Raw genomic sequence first — 8,818 nt, 5'->3', positions numbered from 1 at the left:
TATGTTGGTTATGTTCCGTCGTAGTGCCTCGTTGACGACCTTGTTGCGTTGAAAATTACGCAATCGCTTAGTCAATAGTCTATTTACTTCTTCCTGAATTTGCCTTTGTTGGGCTAGCCGTGACTTACTGGTCTAGGCTGCTATTCTATGTGTTTGGCTTGTCTATGCCGTGGATGCGGTGCGTTCCTAGCAGGCGAGCGAGTTCTTCGCAGGCTGCCGGTTAAGCTTGAGCCGGATTGAGTGACTGCTTCTCTCTATCCGTCATGTTGCCTACTCTAATGTAAGGTGAATGATGTTCATTGCAGTTTAGCCACGAATGAACACTTCGCCTGGAAGGCTGCTCATATTGACTATCGAAGTGTGACCTAAACCGGGAATGTACGTTCGTCCATGGGCCTAATAGAGAGTGCATGCTCTTCCGCATGCTAAGATGAAAGTATATGCTGTCTCGGGGGCCCAATTGGGAGTGTACACTGCCCGAACGCTTGATTCGTGGCTGGTCGAGTGGCTGCTTACTGGGACGCTGCTGGAGAGGTTCTTTGTCTGCCCTTGTCCTACTGGGACATGTTGCATCTTGGTGTGCTGTAAGAGTTGGTTCACCAAGGTCGTCTGCTGTGCGGCGACGCTCGTCAACTCTATGACTTGTCGAGACAAGTGTTGTTCTCCATTTAGGTTGGAATAACTTGGAAGGAATGCATCTCATTGAGCAGTGGAAGTGTGGTAGACTCTGGGTGCGAGATTTGAGTTAGGAAATGTTAAATCCGCAGAAAAAATGTGGTGAAAATGCTCCCAGTTCGATCGTCGGTCTGGAAATTTAGAGTTAGGACGGTTGAACTAATCTTGGATTGATTTAGGCTGCTTGGAAGGCCACGGGAACAAACTGGGCCGCGGGAGCAGGCTGGGCCACGAGAGTGGGCTGCTCGACATGTGGCGCACATGGGTGCGAGGCTAAGGCTCACGTTGGGTTTGAAGTGACATGGCTTGGGCTTTGGTTTTGGTGCAGTGGGCCTTACATGGCACGGCTCAGGCCGTGGTGGTGGTGCCATGGACTTTGTCGCGGGTGGTGGTCGTGGTGACCACCGCGGTGGTTACCATGGTGGAGCCCCATAGTGGTGGTGCCGCTCCACCTATGATCACATTTAGCCTTATGAATCGCCGCTGTCCCATTTCTTGAATATTGGAATTTTCATTTGTGGAATTTTCTATATTTCTAGCCATTAGATTTCTCTTTTACGTTTTATCAAAGAATCTTTGCAAATAAAAAATTCTAATAATAAGAAGGTACGAAAAATATACAAATGGACAAGAAAAAATAGAGAAAAACCTTTTATGTGAGAGTCTTCTACGAATGTGTGTACTTCAACTCTCAATGAAAGCACCAATTTGTGGATGCAAATTTCTTCCTCCTTGATCTTGAACAAAATTGCACCTACAAAACAAATAACACCTTAGGTCAAAGCCAAGAGCCTCATACGCCCACGATGAATTTTTTTGGGGAGGGGGGCGGGGGCTTTGGCCGAAGAACCTCTAATGCCAAAGTTAGAATTTTGAGAGAAAAGTGTTTGAGAATTTTGGAGAATTTTAGCAAGAGTGAAGACCTACGTTTTTAGAGGATATGAGGTTGAATATATAGTGCATGGCTGGCCCCCTTTGGAAGAGAAGGTGATCGACCTCTTGAGAGTTTTTTGGGTGTAATTGGTAGTTTAATTGACAATTAATAGATTAATTAGGTAATAAATCTATTAATTGACCAATTAACATAATTTTAAATGGAATGTTTTGGGGGTTACCTTGTGGAGAAGATATGATGAGGATGGATGAAATAAGTTTGAAAATAAATACCTATTTGGGCATTTTTGACTTGATTGAAGAATGATTGTCCACTGCTCGCACGTAAGAATTCTGGTGTGCCTTAAGGGTAATTTTGTCATTTTCACCTAAAAATCCACGTGTCGCCTTTTGATTATTTTGTGCTCTACATGACTCTTCATGGATTATTTGGCACCTCATGTTCACCATGTTTTATTATATGGGAAAACTTGAAATAAGTCCAAATTTGTAAACAATTACTAGATATAGTCCAATTTTATTTAATTATTGATTTAAATCCAATGACTCATTGTCCACGTCATTTTATTTTCATTTTTTTTGTCAAAATTACCCCTTGATTAACATTATCCTTTAATTCTAGATTTACTTGTATTATGAAATTAATTATAATTGATTATTTATCTTTAAATAATCCCCTATTTGTAGAATTAGTTTTAAAGTATATCTCTTCTTTCATAACTCCCGTATACAATTTGTGATGTGTTCTCCGATCCCCTTCCTTGTTGTTCAATCTTCTTCTTTCAAGCTCTTATGATTTCTTCCTCCTTTTTGAAATACAAGGTCACAATTTCTAATTTTTTTCAGTGGTATAGAGCTTTGAAGTATGCCAATACACAAGCAAAAGGTGCGTTGATGTACGTGGTTGGTTTTGATTTTGTAGCATCAAATCTTGCATCTTCCTCCTTGTCATCCCCACCAAGTCCTCCCACAATAGCACTAGTTAGGTCGTTTTGATTGGGAGCATTGCCATGAAAATATGAGTTTCATGCGTGCACTAGTAATTTCTTCCTAATTTTTAGTTTGAACTTGGATTATACATATTTTTCTTTTCAACCTTTATAGGAAATGCATTGCTTTGTTTATCTACCTATATTATATATTTCTGTAATGAATCTATTTGTATATTTTGTTTATTATACTTGTGTTATAGATTAATTGTATTTTATCTACCTATATATCACAAATTTTTCTATCTCAAATTAATTGTGTTATACCTATACGATATGTTTTTGCTCATTAGTCTATTTATATCACATATTATTTTGTGTTATCTATCTATACGATAGGTTTTTATTCATAGTCTACCTATATCATAGATTAATTAATATTATCTACCTACATCACAAATTTTTTATCTACCTCGACAACGTTTCTTTTAATTTTTGATAAACTTATAAGATTGGTTGTAATGTGTTTTTAAATTTTTTTTTTAATTAGAAAATGGATAGATAAAGGTATTTGAAGATTCAAAATTTTAAAATTTTAAATTTTAAAATAAAGAATTTAAATATTTTTTATTTTCAAGGGGCAAAATAGGTGTAATAAAAAATCAAATAAACTTGGACCCAATCCGAAAACAGGTGATTTTTTGGACCTGCATCAAACCGCCCCTTATTATATTAACAGGAAATTGATGTTAAATTCTGAGATAGCATAGAGTTCATGGAGAATCTCATTTTGAAAGAGTCTTCTTAACATTTCTCTTGTGTTGGATTGATGTCTCTATTTTAATCATCAGGGTGTACTCATATATACAGGCTCTTTAAGGGAAGAGATCCCCATTTTTCAAAAAAAATAGGGACACCCTCTTGACCATTAGATTTGACTTTAATAAAATTTTGTGGCTGAGATTAAATCATAGGCCACATAATCTCAACCACATGATTTCATTAAAGCCAAATCTAACGGTTAAGAGAATGTCCCTTTTTTTTTGAAAAATGGGGATCCCTTCCTTTAGAGGCTTCCCTCATATATATATAGGAGGCCTTTACAGGAAGGATCTCCATTTTTTTTTAAATAGGAATTAGTTGTGGGGCTCACACCACATTCAACTTTAATGATCCGAACTGTCTATTTTTTCAAGTTGGACCTCATAGATTATCCTTACAAAATATTAGCCAAATCGAAAATATTTGAGACATCTAATTGAGTTCAAAGAACTTGATAAACATTTTGTTCTATAAGAAACAATGAAATTTCATCATGACAATTAAATAGGCAAATCGTTTTGGATTAAATTAAATTTTTGCAAGGATGATTATGAATCGAGACTTACAAAATAGACAATTCAAATCGTTAAAGTTCGACGTGGACTGGATCCCACACAAAACGGAGATCCCTTTATATATATATATGTGTCATGTGTGTGTGTGTGTGTGTGTGTGTGTGAGTGATGTATCAGTTTGGTTACAACCTATAGTCAGTCAAGATGCAAAATTGTAACAGTTTGGTTACAACCTATAGTCAGTCAAGATGCAAAATTGTAACGTTTTGTTTGGTAGGAAGTGGATGGATGCTTTCTGAAAAGATGATTTCGTGGAATTAGCTCTTTCAGGCCAACTTGCCTAGCATATATATTTTTCCGAAAAGATGATTTCGTGGAATTAGCTCTTTCAGGCCAACTTGCCTAGCATATATTTCTTTCTGGTCCTGTACCATTTATATTGTCGTTATCTCAGGGTTAGGGTGCATGTTGTGGCTACTAGCTTAGTACTGGTCCCTCGCGTCAGATATTATACGATTCATTATTGTAATGAGGAATGCTAAGGCTCCTGAGATTGAGGAGAAGTTTCTCCTCAATTTTCTTCATGGACAATTCATATAATTTCGAGTTTATGATTGGATTCGTTTATATTATCAGCCACTCTGTAAAAATTATCTGTACAAGAAATCAATTGAAACTAAGGTCGTTTAGTCAACCAACTGTAACAAATAAATAGACTATTCATAATGCTTCAATCGAATCCGTCCATATGTTTTTATATAGTTCGATGATAAATGATTTCATATTTCATTGGTCTTTTTACAGAGATGATCATTGCTCAGTGATTTATAATATTAATGATTCTAATCGCAAGTCCGAAGTTTAGTGAATCGGCCACGAAGTGAATTGAAGAAGAATTCCTCCTCATTCATTGATGAGCCAAGTTAATTCCTTTGTAAAGTATCATGGCCCATAGACATCAAGGGTTACTAGCTATTTGGTCCGTATGTATGTATGTAATATACATAAAACCAATTGCATATTTCATCTGTTATGTAACGTGAATAACGTGGACATGGAGCAAGAAGTTCAAATATTATAGGATCCGTGTGACCAGTCAAGTAGCTGAACAATTGTATGGGTACCTTATCCCACTACAGTACTGTGTAGGTTCCTGCTAATCTCCCAGCACATTATTCTGAATATGAGATCAGATTCCATATATGACAAGCTATCACGATGTTATTGCAGATAAAGTTGTTGTTTTCTGATCCCATACAACCTCAAGTCACTCTCCTTTTCCACGTTTAAGATTAGACCCCCTTCATATTGCAAAAATTGCCGTTGAATGAGAACTTAAAGTATAGATAGTTTTGATTATTGAAACTTAAAATGAATTATGAAATAATTGTAGGAATGAAGTTTGACGACGTAATATTAATGTAGAAAAACTATATATATATATATATATATGTGTGTGTGTGTCTGTGTATGTATGTATGTATGTATGTATACACATACACCTAGTTCGTTTTTGCTACAAATAGAATACCTACTCTGAAGGTTAAAAAGACCTTAGCCAATATTTCTCTTGTAGTGGAGTGCACCTGTCAATCATCAATCACAGTGAAGATTGAAGAAAAAGCCAACGCATGTCGGCTTCCCAACATTTGCCAATGGCAGTGTGTAACTGTGAATACATTTCCAAAAGGTCTGAATGTGTGCTTGTGGATATATATTTCTTCCATGGGATGATGTCATATATTTCTTCCATGGAATATACGCATTATTGCAAATATGATGGGACGACTAGTGCTCCATCATTCCACAATTATGCTGCTGCTGCTTGCTCCATCATCCTTTATTGTTCAAAAATTGTCCATGTTCAACTTCAAAGTAAAGCCACATCTTTTCACTCATCCTCTTGTATAACAGAGAGTGAAGGAGCATGAGATGCCAAAACAATTCCTCTTACTAATAATTTATTTTAATTTTATTTCATACATCGGGTCTGGTGTAGGGAGTGTGTGAAACATAGGTAAGCCAATTTAATTAATTGGCCGCTTGATAATCATTTTGTCAGCGTTGAAGTTTTTTAAAATATTGAAACTAAATACTCATTTGCTAACGCTTTCAGTTTTCAGTTAACAAAAATAAAAGCTGAAACTGAAAATAAAAAGTGAACGCTATCTTTTTGAGTTTCCAAAATTTAGCTTTCATTTTCAGTTTTGGGTTTTCAGTTTTCATTCTCTTAAAAATTGAAAATTGAAAGTAGTTACTAAACGAGTTTTTTTGTTTAGCTTTCAAAAAGTTGAAAACTAAAAACTAAAAAAAGAAATACTGATCAAACATGCCCTAAGTAAAACCATTTTGAAATAAATACTCAGTATAAAAGCTTCATCCATGAGCCATCTTTTTACTTCTTTTACTACTAGGGATGCTTCATAACTTGGCTATAACACTATGTGTAATTACATTGTTTTATTTGCATAGTTAAGTCCGCCAGAGTAGTGTGCTTCTCCATCTACACTCAAATTTGAATCTTCTCCATGCAATTTAGATGAATTTAATGTAAATATGACCTATACTGAAAAAGAAATTCATTGTTTCATTCTTGTACTCCAATTTAATCACTGTATCCATGTGTGGTAGATGCTAATTAAGCAAAAGCTAGATGTATTCGAATGTAAACAACGACCCAATTTCCAAATTCAGCAATCTGAATTGTGTATCCCTCCAAGTTCATGCAGAAGTAAAATCTGTAGTAATATTAAAGTCTCTCTCTCTCTCACACACACACACACACACACACACACACACACACACACACATATATATATATATATATATATATTTTTTTTTTTTTAAGCCCAAAACCACTAGCAAAAGAATGAGGGAGCCCGCCCCCATTGAAAATTTCTAGCTCGGCCCTTGCTCTAAGTCCATGACAGTTCATGGACTGATAGCCAAATTTCTCACAATTTGAGCAAATACCGTAGTCTTGTTTATGCAAATATCTTAGTATGACAATGTGAATCATGTCTGTTAATTTTTTTCAATTAATTTATACAGTGATATGATCTCAAAATTCAAAAGTAGGAAATGTTTGCATCCCACAGCCTTTTTTATTATTTCTGGCCAATCAGTGAACGATGATTCGCTGAATGAATTACAAGAAAATAAAATTCTCACTTGTTTGGAGTAAGGATGATTGGAGTAAGAAGCATAGTTTAGGATTCTCGACCTGGATGTACCAACTGATGAGTGGTTGAGATTTTGAAAAAAATATAACCAGGACTCACTGTATTAGGGCAAGAAGATAGCACACTTTAGCCGAGCAAAAACATAAAGGCGAACCTTCAAGCCTACGCAATGCTTGCAGAGACGGGAGAGGGAAACACTTAAAACCAGCAACAGAAACATGTTACAGACTATCCGGCGATATTAAGAGGCAGAAACTGAATTGGCATTAAGTAGGGGGCAGCGGAGGTGATTAACTGTTAAAGATCAATACTAGCTCGTTAAGATCAGTCGGTATAAAGGAACTAGATTGTTCTAGTTCAAACATGCATGAAATTTTTCTAGAAGATTCTATAATAGAATTTTGCTAGAAAACTCTATCAATGGTCGGTGCATGCATATTAAGAAAATGCTAGACAGTTCTAGCAAGTTGTTAAGACGGTGGTGCATGCATATTAAGCTAGAATGTTCTAGCAGCATGTAATAAAGTCGGCTACTAAGGAGGTTTTGTAAGTCGGTGGGAGTGTTTGTATGATCATGCACTGGAAAGCACTAGGAGTAACATAAGTCGGCAAACATGCCTATAAATATGTATGTATATGTGCTGGTAAGCTTGTAACGAAGAAGTGATCAAGCAACCAAGTGAGAGCGAGAAGTAAGGGTAGTTTTGTGAGTAGTGTGAGTGGTCTAGAGTTTGTCTCTAGAAAGTGAGTGAGTGTCATTACTTCTAAAGTATCTTTGAGAGTTTTGAGTGTTGTAATATTTTGTGTGTATAATACAAGTAGTTAGTTTACTTGTGTTGTCTCTCCAACACTTGTGTTAATAGTTGTGTACTCTAATCTTTCCTCAACATTAACGTCCTCAAAACCTGAGTTTTCCCTGAGAATTTGGAACAACATCTATGCAGAGTAAGCATTCTAAGAGTAACATATGTTTACATATGGAAAATCAAACAAGGTTACAAACTTGTGCTCAAATGGAACCTACTAATAGCCTATACGGTATGAAACGTCATACAATATCTCTACGTAGGCGCTTTCTTTGCTGCAGAATGTATGATCTGATATGAAACTTATTCAACGTTTGGGCATTCGTACAAGGGAAATCAAGACTACGGCTTAAGAATATAACAACGGAATTTGCACATATATAATGAATTCTTCATCCATATTGCTTTTAGGTTTCAAACATGCTCTTCATCCACCGTCTTAGACTACGATTGTATAAACACCAAACGTAACAATATGATGTAAAACCATTTTGTTAATGACAATGAATTATGCTGAGAATAATTGAGGGAATATTGACTTGGTAATCAAGTTAATGAAATCTCTAGGACTCTCAGTACCTTAAGGAAATAAACATATTGGAGTTTTAATTACATGCGATCAATTATGGACCTTTATTAAGTAAATACAAGGAATAAGAATCATGATGGGACTCTAATTGATTAGATATGATTTGGGTTGATATCATTTCCGATAATAGGGAGGAATTGGTTGAAACCCTATCTATATAACCAAGGAACAGTCCCTGCTTCCATATCAATTGAAACTCACAAAACTACAAGCCTATTTCGATAGTAGAGTTCATTGAAAGGTACTGGAAGTAAAAGACTACTTCTACTTTGTTCGCAAGGATCAATGGCTTCATCTTTATAAGCATGTGTTCCGTATTTTACAGATAAGTTTAATATAATTAGTCAATCTTTATTTTATATTAATTTAATTTATTCGTGATCCTAATGTCTTGTTGTTATGATTT

Source organism: Pyrus communis, chromosome 14 (assembly GCF_041283825.1).
Source record: "Pyrus communis isolate YQ-2024b chromosome 14, ASM4128382v1, whole genome shotgun sequence".
NCBI lineage: Eukaryota > Viridiplantae > Streptophyta > Magnoliopsida > Rosales > Rosaceae > Pyrus > Pyrus communis.
This window is presented reverse-complemented; position numbering follows the sequence as displayed.